Below are 23300 nucleotides of genomic sequence, written 5' to 3' on the forward strand. Positions count from 1 at the left end.
GGCATGAGGACCAGGAACTAGAGCCCCTTTAAGCTATTAGGCTTTTGAGCAGCAGTACAGCTGAGATCCATTCAGATGAGGACTCAGAGGCTTTCAGTATGAGGAAACAAGATTACCTGAGAACTTTAGGCAAGGTGAGGTTGGATGTGGCTAGTTCTGTTTCTCTGATTATTCAGTGTTCACCACAATACCTGGCTCCCGGTTTTTTTATTTTATTTTTTTTATTTTATTATTTTTTATTTATTTATTTTTTTTTTTTTGGTTTTTCCGAGACAGGGTTTCTCTGTGTAGCTTTGTGCCTTTCCTGGAATTCACTTTGGAGACCAGGGTGGCCTCGAACTCACAGAGATCCACCTGGCTCTGCCTCCCGAGTGCTGGGATTAAAGGCGTGCGCCACCACCGCCCGGCGGTTTTTTTTATTAATAAGACCTTTTAACATTCATATTACACAAGTGGACTAACATATATGTTATCTTCTTCTGTATTGACCTCTATCCTCTATCCCCAGTTAAATTACCTCCTTATTTTTCATAGTTCACTCTTCATATCCCTTTCATCTGTTCCTCTCTCTAGTACTACTTCCTCATACCCAGGGATCCATATTCCATTCCTCATTTCTGTCAATATTCCAGAAACTCATATCTGAATATTTGGAGCTAGAAACTGCAGATGAAACAGAATGTGCTGTATTTTTCTTGGTGCTGATTAATCCATTCAGTACAGTATTTGTATTACCATCCATTTATTTGCAAAGCTCTGTATTTCATTTTATTTTGCAGCTAAATAGAGTGCCATGGCATATATGTACCACATTATCACTAACCATTTATCAATTGAAGGACATTTAGGGTTTTTGTTTTTGTCTCCCTCTATTTCCCAACTGTTGTGAATAGAGCTTGAACAGACATGACTGTTGTAGTTTCTGTGGGATAGAAGTGTATTGAATTCTTTGGGCACATGCTCAAGAGTGATTATAGATGGGTTATATGGTACATTTCCTTTTAGCTTTTTGAGAATTCTCTACACTGATTTCCAGAATGGCTACAGCAGTTTGCAATCCCACCATGTGTATCAGGATTACCTTTTTCTCACATTCTTTTTAGTATTTATTAAATATCAATTGTTTTGTTGATCCTAGCCACTCTGGCTAGTGTAAGAAAGAAAATCACAAAGGACTTGCATTTCCTTAATTGTTAAGGTTGATGAAAAATTTGTGAAGTATTTCACAGTCATTTATATTTTATTTATTTATTTTTGGAAACTCTCTGTTCCAACCAATAGCCAAACTTCGAATGGGTCATTTGTTTTTGACTCCCTTCTTTTAATTAATTTTGTATTCTGAATAGGAATCTTTAGTCAGACATACAGCTCAAAATGATCCCTTTGTCGCCCTGTGGGATTCTTTTCTTATCTGATTACTTCTTTGGTTGTGTAAATGCTTTTAGTCTGATGAGGTCCTGCTTGTCTATAGGTCACTCTAACTCTTGGGAAAATAGTATCCTGTGTGCAAGTTCTTTCTTGATCTTGTGAACTGCTTGTGTTTTCTCCTAGCAGTTTCACTGCAGCAGGGTGTACAGTGAGATCTTGGATCAATTTAGAGTTAGGTTTTGTGCATAGTGATGGATACAATACTCTTCCTGGTTTAACTTTGGTGGATTGTGTGAATCTAGAAATTCACCCATTTCTTCTAGGTTTTTCAAATTTAATTGAGTACAGATTTTTTCAAATAATTCCCTTACAACATACTGATTTATATTTCTTTTCCTTCTTTCTCACATCTGCCTCTCTCTCTCTCTCTCTCTCTCTCTCTCTCTCTCTCTCTCTCTCTCTCTCTCTCTCTCTCTCCTCTCTCTTTCTCCTGTCTCTTTAATGTTTCCTCATTCATTTCTGATTCTTTTAATTTGGGTTATCTTTTTCTTTCTTTTGTTCTGTTAGGCCAAGTGTCTGTCAACCTTGTTTACCTTTTCAAAAAACCATCTCTGGGAATATTTGATGATTCTTTCTGTAATTCTTCTTGTTTCTATTTTGTCAATTTATGCTCACTTTATTTTTTCTTGCATTCTACAGGTTGTGGGTTTGCTTTTCCTTGTTCTCCAAAGTCATGAGTTGTATCATTAAGTCATTTATGTTTTTTTATTCTGAGTTTTTAAAATATAGACATTCAAAATTGTTAACTTCTTAGTAATACTATGTTTAGTTTGTTCCAGAAGTTTTATGTTTTCATTTTCATTTCTTTACAGGTATTAAAAAAATCTTTCTTCATTCCTTTTTCATGAGTTCATCATTCTAGAATGAGTTATTTGATCACCATGAGTTTGTGTAACAAGTAGAGACTTTCTTTGACTACCAATTTTAATTTTATTACATTGTGGTCAGATAGTATATATAGTTATTTCTCCTTTCCTTTCATTTTCTCATCATTTATATTTTTATTATATGTGTATTGATGCTTTGCCATGATGTATTACATGTCAGATGCGCTGGAACTAGAGTTACAGACAGTTGTCAAGGTGTGAGCTGCCATGTGGGTGCTGGGATCTGAAACCCAGGTTCTCTGGAAGGGCAGCCAGTGCTCTTAATCGCTGAGCCATCACTCCAGGCCCCTTTTCTCTTTTCCTTAATTTGTTAAAACTTGTTTTATGTTCCAGGAAGTGGTCTGTTTTAGAAAAAAACTTCTCTGGGCTATTCAATAGAATGTACATTCTTTGGTGTTTGGTGAGAATATTCTATACGTTTGTTAGGTATATTTGATCTATGCAATTATTTAATTGTGATGCTTATCTCTTTATATTTTGGAGTGTTGTCTTTCTTTCTTTTCTTACTTTTTCCCCCAGATGAACTGCCTATTGGGAAAAACAAGAAATTAATATCACCAACTCTTAATTTGTTTGTAATAGTGTCTCTAATTCTGAGTCTATGTTTTTTATAAAATTTGGTATACCAGCATTTGTTTTGTGTTTATTTAGAATTGTAACTTCCTATTGGTTAAATGTCCCCTTCATTAGAATAAAGTGTCTTTCTTTAACTCTTCTGATTAGTTTTCATTTGAAGTTTACTTGTCAGATAGTTTGGATGGATACAATAGTTTAGGTTGTCATCCATGGTGCCATAGAACATAGTGAGCTTGGTCCAGAATCTTTGGCTTTCAAATTCCCAATGAGAAATCATCTTTACTTCTTATTAGCATTATTTCTATCTCATGCCCGTCCCCAGTTGATTCATAGTAATGAGAAAAAATGAAATTCTGGCACATAAGTTTTTCTCTGCATCCTAGTATATGGAAGAAGTGATTCCCAGTTGAAGTGGATAGGCATGCATAATGAATAAAATATAGAATTTAGTTAATAGCTCATTAATATTTGTTAATTAACTTCAACAGTTTTACACAAAAAGAAGAATCTTATTTGTATCCCTTATGATTATAAGGGGATTTAGACATAAGGTATATGAAAACTTTCTGTGCTTTTAACTTTTCTGTAAACTGGAACTATTATAAAATAATTTTAAAAGGAGTTTTAAATGACAAATTAAAGAAAAACAATTGGGTAACAGTTTCCAGAACCCTTCCAGGACTGTGTCCCAGAGTGCCAGGAAGGGCAGGAACAGCACTAAGCAAGTATGGGGTGTCAGCAGGAAACAAATCAAATAAATAGAAACAACAAAAACTAAATATTTGATATACACATCTTAAAAGCCTCGAGTCATCATTGAATTGAGTATTTACAATAGATATTGTTAAATATGAATAAAATACTGTTTACATACCCTGTTAAGGAAAAACTTTAGCCAAACTAATATTTATCCAAACCACAACATGTTATTGCAAACTAATGACCTTTTAAAGAATTGGGAGTGAATTTTCATATAATCACTAGTTGTCTTAATTGCTGACTGATGTTTCTTCTCAATTATGAACTCTTTTTCTATTTGGTAAATCCTATTTTTCTATTTTCCCATGTTTGTATTTTAGACACATGGGAAATATATATATATATATATATATATATATATATACACATATATATATGTGTGTGTGTGTGTGTATGTCTGTTTTTCACTACTTAATTTCATTGCAGAGAATTTATTTTTTTCAGTGTAAATTCCATTTTTGGTATTCATGTAATTTTAAATCACTTTTGCCACTTCCATAGACACTCATGATAATGAAGCCAAAGTTAATTTCTACTCAGACAGCACAATTAACTTACTTAGTTCAGGGAATGAAACAGACTCCCGCTAAGTACTAGCCAGTATCTCTCATTTAAGTATGTGCACTCAGCAGATGATTTTTACCTGGAGATCTTATTTCCTTGATCTAAATGATCTTAATTTGTTTCTCAGATGCAATTAAAATTACATTCTGTAATTGTACATTGTGATGTGTGAGTGTTACAGGGAGAGAGAGAGAGAAAAAGAGATACACGGAGAAAAAGAATGGCAAAGAGAAAGGACAAATTGTACTGTTTATGCTTTTTTAAAAGGGAGTTGGTGCAATTGAAGATGTGTCGCAATGACTTCCAATGTAGGACACTGTGGAGCTTTGCATGTATAAAATAGTGTCTTTTTTGCAGTTCTTTGAGGTTTTACAGTATGTTCTGATCTTATTCACTTCTACCAATTCATTCAGTTGCCCTTCCTACTCAACCATATTAATGTCTTCTTTAAAAGACAACTTTTTGTTTTGTTTTGTTTTGTTTTGTTTTGTTTTCTTTTCTTTTTCGAGACAGGGTTTCTCTGTGTAGCTTTGCGCCTTTCCTGGGACTCACTTGGTAGCCCAGGCTGGCCTCGAACTCACAGAGATCCGCCTGGCTCTGCCTCCCGAGTGCTGGGATTAAAGGCGTGCACCACCACCGCCCGGCCTAAAAGACAACTTTAAAAAAAAAAAATAAAGTCCAATTTATGCTACCTATATATTCTTAGATACATAGCCTTCCACTGGAATGTGGTTGAACAAACTACCAGGCCTACACCCTTAAAGAAAATTCCTCTCCCTGTGTAGCAACTATCAATTGCCATTACCTCCTCAGTTAAGGGTAAAACTTCATGCCCACCTCCCACTTTCCTGCTGAGGTTTGCTAGCTTGAATTGCAGGGTTCTTGTGCATGCTGCCATAATCACTGAGAATTCAAACATGCAATTGCAATTTTGTGTCTGGAAACACTGTTTCTTGTAGACATCCAATGCCTCAGATTTTATAATTTATCACCTTTCTCTTTTGTAATGTTCCCTGAGACTTGTGAGAAGGGAATGTGATGAACATATTTTGTTTAGAGCCAGGCATTCTGAATTCCATTATTTTTTGCACGTTGGCCTGTTGTGAGTCTCTGTGCTAACTGCTTAATTGCCATCTACTGTAAAAAGAAGCTTTTCTGATTATGGTTGAGAAATGCACTAATCTATAGGTACAAGAAGTCATTAGGAATAAATTTAATATCATGCCCATTTAGTAGGACAACAGTAGTCAGTTCTCACCTAGGCACTGTAAGTTATCTAGTCACAGATCCTTAGCCCTGACAATGGTACAAGTTTGGCCTTGATTTACATCCAATTAAAAAGTGTTTGATTATTCCTGTAACATTATTTCCACTAATGTATTAGTGGGAAAATCTTGTGAGGTTAGTCATTTTGACTTACAGTTTTAGAGGTTTATTATTAATGATCCCCAAGTTTAAGTTTGTATATTTGTTATAAACTATGAAAAGAGTAAAAGTGAAATAAAATCAAGATAAGCCATACATACATACATATACACACATACACACACACACACATATCTATATCTATATCTATATCTATATCTATATCTATATCTATCTATATCTATATCTATCTATATCTATATCTATATCTATCTATATCTATCTATCTATCTATCTATCTATCTATCTATCTATCTATCTATCTATCTATCTATATAATTTCCATCTTCTTGAAAAGAAACCCTACTTCACTAGCAAATGCTTTGAGGTGGCCATGGTCTTTGTGTGTTTCTGTCAGAGCTAAAGCAGACATGCTTGCTTCTTGGATGTATACCCCTTAGATCTTCAAAGCATTATGGATGACCAGTTGAAGATGTGAAGAATAGATGCTGAAACATTTTCGTGTTCATTTTTTACCTATCTTCTTTCTTAGTTTTAATTTTTGAGAATTTTATATAAGTGTTGAATTCACATTATTTCTCTCCTTCCTCTGTCCACCAATCTCTCCCACACTCCCCAGTCCTTCTCAAATTCTTGGTCTCTTATCTCTTATATTTCACTGCCTGGGGAACCAGCTTCCAACAGCAGCAGGGCTTGAAGGGAATCCATAGAGATAGAGCATATTATGACATTTCTTATCTAAGGGGATAAAGGGAAGAGACATTCACACACTCTCTTGATTGTTTCCTTCAGACCTTTTCATTATTCTTCTTATTCAATCTCTAAGTCTTTATTTTCCTGGTGATTTCTTTCTTTCATTCTTGATGTTTTTCTTCTAACTCTATCTTTATTCTTGGTGTTTTCCTTACTCTATGTTTATTCTTGATGTTTTCTTTCTAATTCCTTCTAACTATTTTATTCTTCATTTTTTCCTTCTAACTCACTCATTCTTGATATTTTCCTTCTAACTCATTTTAATCTATCTTTATTCTTTCCCTTACAGCTTATATACAATAGCAAAATCTCTCAGGCAACAAAAAAATTTACAATGTGGTTAAATTCTGTTTTTCAATGAATGAGTATAATAAATACAAGTTAAAACCAGCATGTTTTCCATATTCCTTACTTGATTAAACATTTTACATATTATAGGTGAAAAACAAATTATCCCAACCACCCATGTATATTCACATCCAAGCAAATTGTTAGTATTAACAGAGTATAAGCAAGCAAGATATTCTTTTACTGGCAGGCTATGTTTTGTTGTTACAAAGAAAGGACCAATCACTTTATGATTTATCATAAAAGGTAGTCTTATAAGGAATATTAAAGGAATCAAAAATCTAAACTTTTACATATGAAAAGGATTCAGACAACTCCATTTTAAATCTTTAGGGTACATACCCACTCATCAATAGTTTATTATTATTATTATTATTATTATTATTATTATTATCAAGTAATATCAGGTGATTGAGGAAAAATGGGTACAATGAAGAAATCATCATCTTTGATCACCAACCAATTCTAGCAAGGAAAGCTTTTAAGCTAGTAATAATTGAGTTGCTTTGTTCTTGCTCCTTGACCTTATGAGTTCCTCATTCAACTATATGCCTTTCTGAAACTTTAGATTGTCTTCTTGAGCTTTTTCACCCCAAAGCTGTTTGACAAAGACATCTAGTCTAATTTTAAGTTATTTTTCAAAGCTTGTTTCAGCTAAGATGCACATATGAACCTATGAACACATCATCTTCCAACATTAATGTTAAAAGAATTTAAACTAGATGGGCTAACTGGGACTCAGTTGTTTTTCTTAATCATTAACATAAGCCACAGTCTATAGGGATCATCAATAGAAACTCATGTGTTCTAGCTGTGTGACACTTTCTTGTTTTAATTTTTATCATTAAAAACTCCATTTAAGCCAGGCAGTGGTGGCGCACGCCTTTAATCCCAGCACTCGGGAGGCAGAGCCAGGCAGATCTCTGTGAGTTCGAGGCCAGCCTGGGCTACCAAGTGAGTTCAAGGAAAGGCGCAAAGCTACACAGAGAAACCCTGTCTTGAAAAACCAAAAAAAAAAAAAAAACTCCATTTAAACTAACATTATTATTATCAGTTAGGTAGTACACTTAGGTAGAAATCATCTTCGTAATAGTCCACAGGTTAAAATGTCCAGAAGAACAGGCTGTTTCCATGAGATAAACACACTACATTAAAGGCAGTGGGGATCTCTCCACACCCCTTTATACCTTCCACATACTAGAGAAAGATAGCAGCAGCAAATATGTAAAGGCACAGCAGAAGCAATAGACATTCTGGAGTCTGTGGTCTCAGAGCCTTTCCCATCCATCAGGGAGTTGCCTCCTGGTGGGCTGACACCCTGAAGTTAACTGCCATCTGCTGCTCCTCTAACATGGCCACCAACACTTGTATAATTTACAGGTGAGATGTTAGTTAATAGATTGCTGGTGTGCTCTAAAAGTCAAACTAGAAAGTCTTTACCTAGCAGAGATAATGATTTTCTTACAGGTGAATAGCTGTGGATACCTACCCTAGTATCCCATGGGGTATAAACTCTCACCCCTCCTCTGGACCATGTGCAGCTAAGCAGACTTGTACACAAAAGGTGATACAGAGAAGGTGCATGCTCAACTGAAGGTTTCATGACCTTTTCTACTCTTCTATAAAGATATGTAAACCATCAAGCCAAGCTGAGAGGATCTTTTTCAAGTAGGCCCAGATAAATGCTACAAATGGTGGTTGTTTGGCTCCAAGGACAGTCCTGTTCAATACCTCCCACCCTTCTCTTATATTCTTTCAAAACTCCTATTCTGCAAAGGTCCCTGGACATGCAAAGAGTGACATAAATGTCTGACTATTTTCTTCCAACTCTAGCTAAGTATTGAACCCTTGAGTCGTTTAATCATGTTCCTTTCCACAGAATATGCCTGTAGGCAAAACTTGTCATTATCTATCCTATTACAAAACACATGTGATGATAAGGAGAAAAAGGGAAAATGAAAAAAAATCCAAATAGACATGGACAGCAGTAATAACCAAGCATTGTTTAACTTACTATTCATTTAACTACTTAATAGTAGTTGCTTCTCCACTTCAGCCTATGGTTTCCCTGGTCTCCGGTTTTTATTTAAGTTCCCAATACCAGATGTGACTTTCAATCTACAGAAGCAGCCTTGTCTCCAAGAAGAAAATTGGTTACAATTACTTATGCCATTGCTGCACTAGCTCTTGAACACCTTGCCTGGCACTTCGATTTTGAAACACACAAAATCCACAATGAATATGACTTCTTGTCTTAACTTTCTCAAGATGCCTTATTAGCAACTTTGTCACTACAGGAGCTAAATCGCAAGGAAGGAACACTTCAGGTCCATCCCTAGATTTCTCTTCAAGTCCAGCTGACAATGCTAGTGACTTATGCAGCAATAGGTGGTTACCATTCAGTTCTGGGATGTAACTAACAACTGTGAAAATAGCCTTTGTTGTTTTAATGACTTCTAGGGCCTCTGTCAGTAACTCCTAAGGAGGTAACCCATTTCTGGCATTCCCAGTTGACCACCTTATAGCTTCTAGGAGCATTTTTGTTGTTGTTGTTGTTGTTTGTTTGTTTTTACCTTTTTGATACTCTTTAACATTTACAAGCACAGGCTAATGAAGACATTATCCAATCACCTTGGTGGGATCCACTTGTGAGTAATCCAATTACAAAGCTCCCAAGAATTCCCCAGCAGCAGGTAACCATTGCATCATCCTTCATGAACTAATTTCTCATGCTAGTTCCTTCAGGTATACTTGCATCTCTCTTAAATGAGTATCCAAATTTGCAAATGTACAAAGGTTAGAGTTATGCTATCTATATGTAACAAAATGTTTATAGAAAGGATAAGCAAAATGATGGTGCAAAGTCCTGAGCCACCATCTCACAACAAATAGTGGGACTATAGAGATAATATTGGTGAAGCATTTCAATAGTTGATTGCCATTTAAGTGCCAGGTGACTGCAGAAGTTCACTAAAGACACATTAAAGTCAAACATAAGCAGGGTCTAACTTAGCATGGGTAGAATCTATATGTTAGTATCAGTTGTTTCCTCTGTAGATCAATGTTGGATACAGAACATAAACAAATCACTTCTAGCTTAGCATCTTATATAAACAAGAAATACCATAGAACCTGAAGAACTTTAAAGGTCTGTTTAATGGGTACGTTGTAGCATTGTGGTACTTCCTTTCAAAGCATAGAAAGTAGACTCAGGTAGCAAATGTTTCTAATGGTCAGCTGCATGAATTATTCTACTGTATGATCAGATTATGTTAAAATATTGAAAAATTACAAAATATACGTTAATGGAAACTAAATGGGGAGGTAGCCTGAGAATATATTCTTAAGCTGACCAGTTCTTAAATTTAAATGGAGATGAAGTTTCCTGAACAGAATAGTGACTTTACCACGCTTCACCTCCAAGCTTCCTACTATCTCAGTGATAAACAATTTACTTTAAATATTTTCACTGTGGTAATATCGTTATGGTATAAAAGATATTTATGAACCTTGATAGAACCTTAATACCATATAAAATATTTACCTGAGAAAAGAAATCCAAGTTCATTGCAGGTTATTAAAAAGGGAGTGAGATAAAAACAACCAACTCAAGATAGTATTTCCCTATTTTCAGTCTTCAAACTGTGCTATCCTTGCAGAAAACAAATTCTCGGTTTCAGAAAAAAATTATCTGTCGCTTAAAATATTGAAAATGTGGTGAGGAAATACCTTTCCTGATAATTTAACTACAGCCAGAGGGAGTTCATTCAATTCTACACAGAAACCTGAAATTATTGATCACTTGTCCAAAAATTGCTGCCTCTGAAAACCTTCAATAGTTTTTCTTCTGGTACAGAAGGAAAAAAAATTACAGTTCCAGGAGCTTAAGTTTCTAATACCATTAGATTTGCTCCTGTTCTTTTTGATGTAGATGGTATTCTGAAGCTAAATAGCAGGAGATGTCTAATTTAAAATTTAAATAGGCCCAGAAGGAAATTTTTTTTTTGTAAATCTCTGTGCTTGGGATGGGAACAGAAAAATCACAAAATTGAGAATATGTAAGATAGAATTTTTCAAGGATTTGAAAACTGAAACAAGGAAATTAATAGGAGGGTAGAAGTTCCCAGTGATATAATTACCAAAGTGATTTCTGTGGACTATCAATTCTGCTAGACAACCCTTCAATACAGACAATAACATTAGATCTGAACAATGTAGTCTTGTACAGGAGCTGAGACGCAAGAAAAGAGGGAAGGGCAGGAAAGAGAAAGAGTATGAGTTCAGTGCAATGTGTTTTCTGAGTACTGCAGTAAATAGGTATTTTGAGGAGTGATGACATGAATCAGTTCATGGATGTCAGCTCATATCTAATACCCATGGAAACTCAATGTGTTTTGGGCACTGGCAAGGGTCATTGACACATATAACCAGCCTGTCCCATAGCCATGACATCTTTAATACTGGAGCTAATTGTTATTAATTAATAGTACTCATTCATGATTCTATCCTTATTAAACAGATGGCTTTCTAATACTTTGTATACTGGTTTTGTTTTAATTAGTAGGGTACTCTTGAGGTACTAGAGCAAGCACAAATTAAATAATAATAAAAGAGCCGTGTCTTTAATTGTGTACATCTTATTATATTTAGTTAGTGTTGGGACATCTCAAGCCTGTGAACATGTGTTAGTAAAATTGTGTGTTTCAACAATAAAGTTTCTAGAATTGTGAGGTTCTAGATAACATTTAAATTTCATTATCTTTATCATTTGTTATCTGTATCATTCAATTATATTATCTAATTTATAATTAACACAATTTTAAGTATCCTAAAATATTAGTATAATTAATTATCTCATGTTGAAGTCAACATTTTTCTTTTTTTATAATAATGAATGCAGGTTCATCTAACCTTGTGGATTCTCTAAGTGCTGTCTTTTCTGTAGTGTCAAAGAAAGGACAGGAACCTGTCAGTGGGCATGAGGTTGCTTTCTTTGTCAGATATATTATGCACATTATACTCTTTGAAGAATCATATTGTTTATTATTTATGTAACTAAAAAATAAATGTTCATTTTGATGAGATATTCAGACAAAACTTAATAACTCCAAATTAATACATGTTCACTGGCCAAAATATACGGGTCAATAATCAGCAGTTTTATTATAAAAATAAATTCCAGTTTGCAAAAAATATATTTAGGACTTGAAAAATGCATCCTTACTATTTATGAACACTGGTTACTTTTAACACTTCACATTAACAAGTGCATTTGATTTAACAATTGAAATTCCCTATTCCATTATATTACTAATTATAACATTATTTTTACAAAAGGAAAATTATTTAAGCATAGCACATTTTTTTCTGTTTATAGTGAACACAGAACATTACAAAATGAATTTCACACCAAATATAATTTTAAGTTAAAAAATGTTTATGTTTATTTTTCTGGAAAGTTCTGTAGAAGAATTATAATTTTCATTTGATCCTTTCTGTCAAACTTGGAATATAAGTTTCACTGAAATGAACAATTAAGTTGTAAATAGTTTTTGTTTTTTAAAGTAGAACTTTCACCTTTCTTCTAAATCAGTGTGTATTGTGTTTTGACCTGAAATTATTTACATCTATTCTTTTTTTCAGTATTCAAAATAATGGAGATAATTTGTGTGATAAAAATTAGAAATAAAATAGTTTAAGTTAATAACATTTTAATAGGATGGATGAAATCAAATAGAAAATATTCTGTAGAAGCTTCCTATCCCACATCTACAACAGGAGTTAAAAGGAGTTAAAGGGAGTGAATGTGTAATTGGGCAAAAATGCCTTTCCTGACATGAGAGTCTAACAAACAAAGCTCAAGACCAGGAATGGAATTTGGAGTTGTTGATCAATGAAGCCTCAAAGACCCCCAAATATTGCAGGCTATTGCTAGTGCTTATGGTGCTCTTTAAAACTTGACAACAATACCCTGTAAATGAAAATAGCACATTCACAAGAGAAATCAAGATAGAACTTACCTAAAAACTTCATCCTTATTGTCTTGCTTTCACAGTTCTAGAAGGAACGATCATGCTACCGGAGAAGAAAAATCAATCATTAGTTTCACCCAACTGTGAGCATGGTAATATATTCCCATTGTCGAAACAGTGGCATAAACATCATGAGAGTAGCCAAGTATTTTCTGATTGGATTTAAATCTTACTTCACAAGATGAAACATATCTGGCAACAGTATCTGGGCAAGAACCTATGTCCAGACAGGTTGTAGGCCTTGGACAAGAAACTACTACTATCATTCTGCCAAATGGATGAAGTAATAAACTTAGTACTTATCATTATACCTACAAACTGAGGTAAGTTTTAACCCCCATTGAGAAGCTTCTGTTTGCAGTAGCTGGTGATCAACAATAACACCCATACTACTGGCCCGAGAAAAAGAGACTATAGAATGTTGAATCCCAAAGTGAACATGTATACCACACCTCTTCTCCAGAGACTCGGGGATTGTGGCAGAAGAGGAAGCTGAAAGTCTGAGATCTAGAATTGTTGTGTGACTAAACTGTGTCTTCTTAAATACTGCAGGGAGGGTACTCATGTAAATTCATAACATTTTGACAATTTGACCAAAACTTATTTGTAAGATTGACCAGACCCATTTACTCCTAGCATTGATAGGGGGCCTGAAGTAGAGCCTCCAGCCATGGAGGTTTTAATAATTTTCAATTTATAAGAAGGGAAGAATCTGTTTTTACTAATTATAGTCCTGATGAGTCTCCCATGTTGCAAGTGAAAGTCCATACATCCCAGAATATTTAGATAGCACTAGTTGATCTTGATTAAAAAAAAATATTATACAAAGTTGGGTGAGAGGGAAGAGGGAGTATATCTGTGAATATCTGGGGGAGGGAAGGTGGACATGATAAAAAAGTAATAAAAACAAACAAAACTAACTATAATGCAATTTCTCAGTTCTGTTTTCTCAAAGCCCCTAGGAAAATATCCTGTTGTGTTTTTTTCTTTTCTGTCTCTTTCCTTTCTGTTTCTTTCTCTGCATATAGCACAGGGACTGGTGCATTGTGAAGTCTCAATATTTCATCAATGAGTAGATGTGTGGGTAAAAATGTTCACACATGCAATTAAACATGCTCCAAGAAACTTCTTGAATATACTGTCACACATTCTTACTTTAATTTCTATGGGAAAATAACTACTATAAACTCTTAGAACTTTTATCCAGAATGACTCCTATCTGATTCTAACCTGCAGATTAATTTGGCATCATCATAAGAGTTCTTAGATGTTAAAGGTGACAAAATGGGCAACACTCCTCCTAGCAGGTCATGGGAACCATGTATGATAGAATTGAGTGGAAAGGCATTCATAAAAATGCTCCACTGAGAGGCATGACATGCCCATGTGTCTTGGCTGCAGGCTGGAGTGCATTCACTGACATGATGGCAAAGTTAGGTAGCACATCGCATATGGCATATGGCAGGCTTCTGCTTCAGCAAATGCATGCCTCATTCCAAAGAGTGGTGGCATTCCTACTGACTACATTTTCTTTCATTTGTTTAAATTTTTATTAAAGATTTTTTGCCACTTCTATAGGGACATACTTCAACACATAAAATAGCAAATTTCCATATTAACGGTTTGCCCACCTACAAAATTGCATAATGCATCCATAATTTCTATAAATATAAATGAAGGATATCGAATAATGAAGACTGTATCATAATATAATCAAAACAAAAATAATTTCTTACCAGATTCAAAATATGCATATGTGCACTGAGACATATGCTATCATATCTTACTTTATATCCACTTGTTCACTCATTCAAGAATCCTCCATTGAATGAATTTTCTAACCATTGTGAATCAATATGCCAAGTCTTGGACACGTATTTAAAGTAGCTTATAGCCTAGATGAGAAACTACAAGATTAAAAAGAAAATCAACTACAATGTGATGAGTATGATAGTATCAAAAAAGGGGATATGTGGCCAAGAAATATGTTAAGGGTGAATTAAGTATCAATTTAAATTATACTGAATACTGCCCTATGGAAAGTAGGTTAAACATTTATGAAAAGAACACAACAATTAAAAAGCAAATAAAGGGATTTGTAAAAGCATAGATACAGATACTATGTAAACTTCTAAGAAGTTATAAATTATTTATGATTAATAGAACCAAGGTATATCTACATGGTCATATATCTAACAGGTAGAGGTCAGAAAATCACTTCATCCTATGTGGAGATTGGACTGTAGCTAATACAAAATCCAGAAGAAAGTTTTCAGAGTGACAATCAGATACTCATAGTAAAGCAAAAAGCAGTCAAGCATCAAGCATCAAGCATCAGTCTCAAGACAGACATATACTAATAGGATGATGCAACAGAAGGCACTCACATTTATACACATTGTGAGTATGAGACTGAAACATGTAGGTAGATATCTCTAAGTTTCTTTCTCTCTCTGTCTCTGTCTCTGTCTCTGTCTCTCTCTCTCTCTCTCTCTCTCTCTCTCTCTCTCTCTCTCTCTCTCTCTCTCTCTCTTTCTCTCTCACTCTCTCTGTCTCTCTCTCTCTCTCCATACAATTTGCAGAAGGCTTCATGTCAACATTTTAACTCACAGTGTTCAGGACACTTGGCAAAATAAAAAGTAGAAAGATGGTAAAGTCAGAGTAAAGAGAGGATGGTAAAATGATGGACTTCTGAATACAACATGGTTGATGCATGCATCAACTGAAAACTGCTGTGAATACTTCCAGAAGACCTGCATAAGGTTAAGCCAAAATTGCAGCCTGGGTATAAGATGGGTTACAAGACACTACCACTGGCTGAGAATACTTGATGGCTACTCCAAAAGAGGATAAAAATCTATCCTTTGCTTATGCCTCAGTACATGGCCCCGAACTCATGATTATTAATAGTAAAAAATTAAATAAGAGGTCATAAATCTTGGAGGGAGATGCCTTGGAAGACATTATGCTGGGGCATTGGGTGGGGTAGTGATAACTATATGTGATCAATAGATATTATGTAACTACATAGAGTTTTTTGATGAATAGAAATATTGAAAAATAAATAAATGCATGAAGGGATATGTGATATTCCAAGACAAAGAAACAAGAGTGCACAAAGAGGCCAGACCTTTGCTTATTATACTTTTATCCTTTCAGGGTAGTGCTCACCTTTTGAATCTCAGATTTATGTTGTGCTTCAAATAATAATGCATGAGTTCAGCCGGGCGGTGGTGGCGCACGCCTTTAATCCCAGCACTCGGGAGGCAGAGCCAGGCGGATCTCTGTGAGTTCGAGGCCAGCCTGGGCTACCAAGTGAGTTCCAGGAGAGGCGCAAAGCTACACAGAGAGACCCTGTCTCGAAAAACCAAAAAAAAAAAAAAAATAATAATGCATGAGTTCTGTTTCTCAAGATGGAATCTCTTCAATACAAGTTGAAATAGTCAGAGTAGTAAAGAAGACTCCAGATCTCAACTGCAGCTTAGGCAGCTGACAGAGACACCAGCAAGCCTACATTTCCTTCTGAATGTGTCAATGAGAGATTTTTTTCCCCACACACTCTTAGACTCACAATCCCCTCTGCCATCTTCAGAGTCAGAATGCTGGATGTTCTCAAAGCAGCACTCTAACTTTCTCTTCTGTCTACCTCCTCCACTTTTAAGGTTTCTTGAAACTACCTTTGACCTACCTATTTATTTATTTTTGCTTGGAGAAAGGGTCTTGTCTAGCTCAGGCTGGTCTTCATTTCAACTGTGTTACTAGAGTGGCACTGAATATTTGATCCTCCTCCTTCCACCTCCTGAATGCTGGGATTACATATTTGTATCTCCATGCTCCATTTTTTTGCTTGAGATGGAATCCAGTGTTTTGTGCATGCTAGGCAAGTGCTTTAGCAACTGAGGACCAGACTTGTCCATCTTGTGACCAATGCTAATCTCCCCACATTAGTAGCATCTGGTTGGCAAACTCAGTTTCCCTCTGGTTCTAGGGCTTCAGAATCTGACAGTTTTGGATGATGATGATATTTGTCATCCTGCCTACCACATCTAAGTGAAATAGTTGTCCATTTCTGCATTTTTTACTGGTTGTAACTTCAAAGAAACACATTAATGCTCTTTGACAAGAACTCACTTTCATATATAAATGAGAGAGATGGTAAAACTGGAATGTATCCAATCACTAGGAAGCAGATCTATGCCCAATGATGGACTTGCTCTTTTTTGTCACATGAATTTGGCACAACTGTCATTAGCACGTGGCAATTTGTTTTTAAACCTAGCATAGTTATCATCAGAATAATGTTTACTGTATATATATATATATATATATATATATATATATATATATAAAATCTTAAGTGTAACCTGTGAATATTTCTGTATATATGTTTCCCAGTATGTTTTTAAAAGACAGCTTTTGCTGTGAAGATATTATCAAACAATTGGTCTCATGTTCAAAATCATTTCAAAAAAGCATTGTTTACAAATGCTAAAAAATTGAGGTCATTATACAAAATTGACTCCAAATGGCTTTTTAGTTAAAGCAAAAGATAATTAGGTGTTTTCCTGAGGATAGTGGTATATTAGGAAATTAATCCCAATGGAATTGCAAATCCTTCTAAATTTTAATATTTTTCCAGTTCCTGTGTTTCATTATACAATGTAGAAACCTCCAAAATATCACCAAAATCAGAGTGCTTACTGACAGTTGCTTGAACTGCCAAACAGAGAAAGAAAAAAAAATTAAAATACAATGTTGACTTTTCCCTGAGGAATTCAGGGCTGTTTGAAAGTTCAACATCTCTCTTGAACATTTCAGCACACCAGTAAGAATCTACTTTACATGGAAGCCCTTGAAATAGAACCAAGGGAAGACGAAGAGGGAGGGATGAGGATGGCAGGGCACCACATTCCTGCCAGCGTGAGATGTGACTACAGTAAAAAAGAGACAAGTTGGCTTAAAAGGTTTGAAATGATGGCAGGGTTTTTAAGACAAGAGGAGAATCATGCTAAAAGAAAGCAGCTCATTGTGAGAGAAGATGAGCAGTGAACAATGAATCCCATCAGTTTCGTAGGTAACACTCCCTCTCCTTCATACAGCTCTATCCATTATTAATGAGCACTATTTTTGAGTGTGAAAGAACTGTTTGAAAAACATTAACATTGTCTATTGGATGTGATTGACACTGTCATCCCTTTCATTTCGCTGTTGGCAAGGGACATCCCTGTAGACTTACATGCATCTGGACATTACTAATACCCTCCTTGCTATGCACTCTGGGCAGCAGTGATATGGAAATTTCAGCATTGTACTTTATGGGTAATATTTTTAGCTTTACAATGCATTCTGTCACAAGACGTGGAAGTCAAGGCTTTTTGCATGCAGTGATCAATCAGAAAAATTATCCCTTCTCTAATCTTACTCAAATTTTCAAAGTAATTTATATGACTTGTCGGTGCAATAGCCGTCTGCTAGCCAGGCAGTTATTGAGATCTATGTCTATTTGTGGCATTTTCTTTTTTTTCCCCACTCTTTGGTTTTTAAGGATAATTACATTTTTAATTGTCTTGCTACAAAAAGAACTGTAGTCACCATGTACCTGCTGTTCAGTTACCCCATAGCTCTGTCTAACCCACTCACATAATTCCTTTGAATCAACAAAATTAAAAGGAACAAAGTCAAGGATTAAAAGAGTAATGAATCCAAGAAGAAAAATTAAGCACCACATCCTCTTGACTTTTAAACATGTATGTAACTAAGCTGCCATTTCCCTTTCAGCTGCCCCGCCTCTCTCTCCCCACAGCCCATATGCACACCCACTCAGAGATCTGTGCTCTTAAGTGCTGTTGACTGACTTCATATGAGCTTGCAACAAGTCGACCTGTTTCCCTGTACATTCATAGCCTGTCATTGCAGCGGGGCCTGGAGGAGAATCTCTGGAAGTCCTTCCAAATGTTCGGGCGCTGTGAGAATCATTAACAGGGCTTCTCAGGCTGCGTATTATTGTTGGGATGTCAATACATGTGCTATAAAAAAAGAAATAAGGCTGCATTGGGGTGAAAGTAGCCTGGGAATTTTCTTTCAGTTTTCCAGTGCCACAGAGACTATCTTGAAGTGGTATCCCTCTGCAAAGGAGCAAATATTGTGACTTTCTTGAAGTGGTATTACTTTAGTATATTCTCAGCCTGACACTGTTTTTATTAGTGTTGTAAGAAACATTTTTAAATTGACTTTGTATCTTTTTATTATTAAGAAATTTTCTATTCATTTTACATACCAACCACAGATCCCCCCTCCTCCCTCTTCCTGCCCCCCAGCCTTCCCCCCAACCCACCCTCCATTCCCACCTCTTCCAAGTCAAGGTCTCCCATGGGGAGTCAACAGAACCTGGTACATTCAGTTGAGGCAGGTCCAAGCCCCTCCCTTCTGCACCAAGGCTGTGCAAGGTTTCCCACTGTGGGCACTGGGCTCCAAAAAGTCTGCTCACGCACCAGCGACATGATGGGAAAATGTACAGAGACGACCAGCCACACTAGTGGAAACCCATGAACTGTGGACCAATAGCTGTGGAGACCCCATGGGACTGGACTAGACCCTCTGAATATGTGAGACAGTTGTTTAGCTTGAACTGTTTGGGGGGGGGGGCAGACAGGGAGATTGGGATCCGTCCCTGGTATAAGAAATATATTTTAAAAATTTGGATTTAATTGCATTTCCCTATTTAGCAGCTCTTGCACTTGGAGTGTTAATCTAGGAATGGAGCTCTCAGTTCATATTGTGTCTATGGGACTATACTGTGGTGTTTGGTTTTTGACAGTGTGCTGGGAAGTTCACATTCCTGAATTCTAAGAGTCCCTCCTTTTGTTACTAGTTATATAAAACTGGGCAAATATACTACCCTCTTTTGTAATTTGATTGTCTTCCTAAAAATTGAGAAACATATAGTACCTTAGGTTTAAAAATGTGTATTAAGGGTGAATTACATGCTTCTTTCTCACACTCCCCCAACATGCACATATGCAACATATCATATTTAATATAACAGGATGTTATAGGACAGTTTTGTTACATAGGTTACTTTATTGATGAGGTCTTGGATATTGGAAAGTTTTCCAGAAATTTTATTGTTTTGAATGTTAAAATGACTACAAGGCCACATCATAACTTTTTAATAATAAGAAGGGCTGAATTTTGAATTATCTTACCATAATATAGTAGTACAGATAATCTGCATTCTATCTGAGTTAGCATGTTTTAGGTCATTGTTCTTTGCCCACTTTTTTAATGCTGTGTATTATTATCATGTTAGAAACTTTAAGCCAGCAAGGCACAATATTCACAAATTCTTTTGGACAATCTTCAAATCACGTGATTTATTAATTTCATGTGCTCAACCCAATTCTGTTGTATATGTGTTGCTATGATTTAAATTGCTCTTTCACATTTCATGTGTTTACATTGTGGTATTATGGATAAAAGGGGATTAAGGCTTGAGAGACACTACTTCATGAGTAAGATCAAAACCGACTTAAAGGAAGACCCCTGCTGCAGTTGGCCCTTTGCTTTTCTGCCTCTGTCCTGTGATGCCATGTAAGAATTCAACAAGAAATTCTTTGGTAAATCACATGCTGATACCACAATCCTGTATATCCCAACCTCTATATTTGTAATAAATAAGTGTTCTTTACATATTACTAAGGCTTGTTGTGTATTATTTTGGCAGCATGTTTGGACTAAGGTGTGAAGGGCTTCTATCACAAAAGTCAGTTGGAACAACTTTGGTGGGATAAGTGATGCTCGAACTCGATGGAAAGAGAGCAAATAGGAAAGCACCATTCTGCAGGGCCACAGTCCAGAGAGGCATGTGGCTGGGTGGAAAGAAAAGGAAGAGGAAAAACAAGTTTCTGTTTTGGGTATATTTTGGAAGTAAAAATGACAGGTTTTGTGCAAGTTCTAAATAGCAGATGGAAATGAAAGAGTCCTCCCTGAGAAGATGCCCAAGTTTTGGCAGGAGAAGCAGTTGGACGACAATACAATAAAATTAATTTCCTTGTTGGATAAAATTTGAAGGGTGGTAACAAATTCAGTATTCTGCTTTGGACACAGTAATTTGAAATGGCTTCTAGGAATTCAAGTTGTGAAATAAACTTGGCACATAGTTACACAATATATGTTAGGGCACAGGGAAGAAATCTGAGATAAAATTAAAACCCTGGTGTTGATGGACATATTGTAAACATATTGTAGGGCAGGCATTGTGTTAGCTGTTGGAAATAAAGTAGTGAGAGAAAAATATATGAAAGGCACAATCATAAAATGATAACCAAAATTCCCCAACCCTCCAACCCTCCTGTAGTACCCTGCATGATCTTTTCCATTCCAGAATGTGTAAGACAAGTAGAACAAGCCATCATTGCTAACATGAAGTAATGAGGCACATTCACACTTAATCATAGTGGTTATCCTAAACATTCTTGATATAATTAGAGCAGTCATTGAATGAGACTTGACCCATCTTGAAGATAAGTAATGTGTGCTCTCAAATGAAAAGGACTGGAAGCCTACAGTACCCATCAGAGGAGTATCTACTTTTAACCCAGAATAAAGCCAGTTGGAGCTAGGAGATGTCCCCAGGCATCAAACTGAATGAAAGTCAACATGCTCTTAACCAGATCATTGCCTGAGAATGCATGAACCTGGCATCTTGATTTTAACATGACCCAGGTACTGTGTTGGATACAAGGTGTAGAAAAACTGTGTGATATTGTATTTTGTCATTGTAAGCCAGTATGTTGTAGGAATGTTTTACAAAGCATTGAAAACCAGGTCTGAGGATTTTCCACTGTTTCATCAACTCTGTAGTTTGAGAGGACAGAAGAAGGAGAGGTAAAACACATACAAAATTGCCATTTCTCTTTAATAAAAGCTCTCTAGAAAATGGGTGCCTCTTATGACATAACAGATGGGCTGCTGAATCCCAAACAAGAATCATGAGGAAAGGACAGGTTTAAGAGAGACAATATTACAAAGAGGATTTCCACACTGAACTAGTATTGGTTCACAGTGCTGGGGAATCTCATACATGTAGGTAATCCTGGGACATAAACATTTTGATGTCATGATAGGTAAGTTGAGTCAAAGACCACTTTTATTCCCACATATGGTACTTATGTCCTCTTCAACCTACATGTCATCTTATTAGTTAACGTTTTCTTCTAGGGTTATGTAGCAAGCATATTAAGTCACACATAAGAAACACAGGTCAAGTGCAACTTAAATATACCACTATAGTATTGTAAGAATTTGCCCCGGTAAATTCACAATCCATTTAATTTATGATACAGTGATAAAAACTTTTATTTACCACAAATTGTACAGTCAAGATTTATAAATTTAGGGGAAAAGGAGAAATCAACATATCCAGAAAGCAATGAGTAAGATCACAGCTTATAGATCACAGAATCTCTCTTTCCAGGTAAGTATTAAATTTTAATAATCTTCTCAACACATTATTACAAATGATCAGTTTGAACATGTGACTCAAGCCTGTTCCTCTATAACAGTAAGCATTCTAGCAATTAAAAATACATGGATTATTTATCATTGTGGTTGCCTTATGTATGATGTTTCCTTTCTTTGGACAGTCTGCTGTGAAAATGGATGTAGTTGTTTTGAATCACATTAACTTTCCTCTCAGAGATTTAAAAATGTTTCTAAACGTCTTGTGTCATTTACAGTGGCACAGAAGGCTGAAGCTAGAATGATTTAGTTTATCTCAGATAATCTGTTGTTTTACTCTTGTCTTTACATCTTTGATTGATATTGTTTTTACTAAGTTGAAGAAAAGTATGACTTTCTTGTCATTTATATTCATTCCCTTACTTATATATTATTGCTAAACATAGTATCTTTGGTGATTTATTACATTGTGTTTTTTTTTCAATTTGTATGTTGACTATCCAGCTCTATAAAGTTTCCTTAACTCGTACCTGTTTTGTTCTCCTTGTTTTAAGCTGTTTCATCTATATAACTGACTTAGTTTTCCTATGTTTCTAATTAAACTATTCATTAAACAAAAAACGTTTTAACTACTTTTTAGCTTACTTATCTGTTTGTATACATTTTGTATTATTCATAGCTGATTTTTGTAACAGTATGAATATACCAACTTCCCAAATACATTTTTCCTACTATCCTTTTTTTTTTTTCAGATATAGTCTTATGTAGCCCATGGGTGTCTCCAATTAACTACATAACAAATAAGGTCTCAGCTTCCCAAGGGAAGAGATTACAAGTTGGAGTGAACAAACATATATCCTGCTATCCTTTTGAAACCAAGTAATGTATAAGTATTTTTTATCGTTAACTCTGGAAGATTTTGCATGTGAAATTTGTTCATTCTTTAAATATCAAAGGAATGTTGCTCCTACTTGATTTGTGTGGTTTTTATTTATACATTTAGTTCTTAGGAAACTGGTGGTAAAAAAAGAGAGAAAGATATCACATAAAATGCACACAAAAACTTTATGATAAAGTAACTCTGAGGAATATTTAAAGAAACTGAAAA

Source organism: Peromyscus californicus, unplaced genomic scaffold (genome assembly GCF_007827085.1).
Source record: "Peromyscus californicus insignis strain IS unplaced genomic scaffold, ASM782708v3 Scaffold_5__1_contigs__length_169319896, whole genome shotgun sequence".
Lineage (NCBI taxonomy): Eukaryota > Metazoa > Chordata > Mammalia > Rodentia > Cricetidae > Peromyscus > Peromyscus californicus.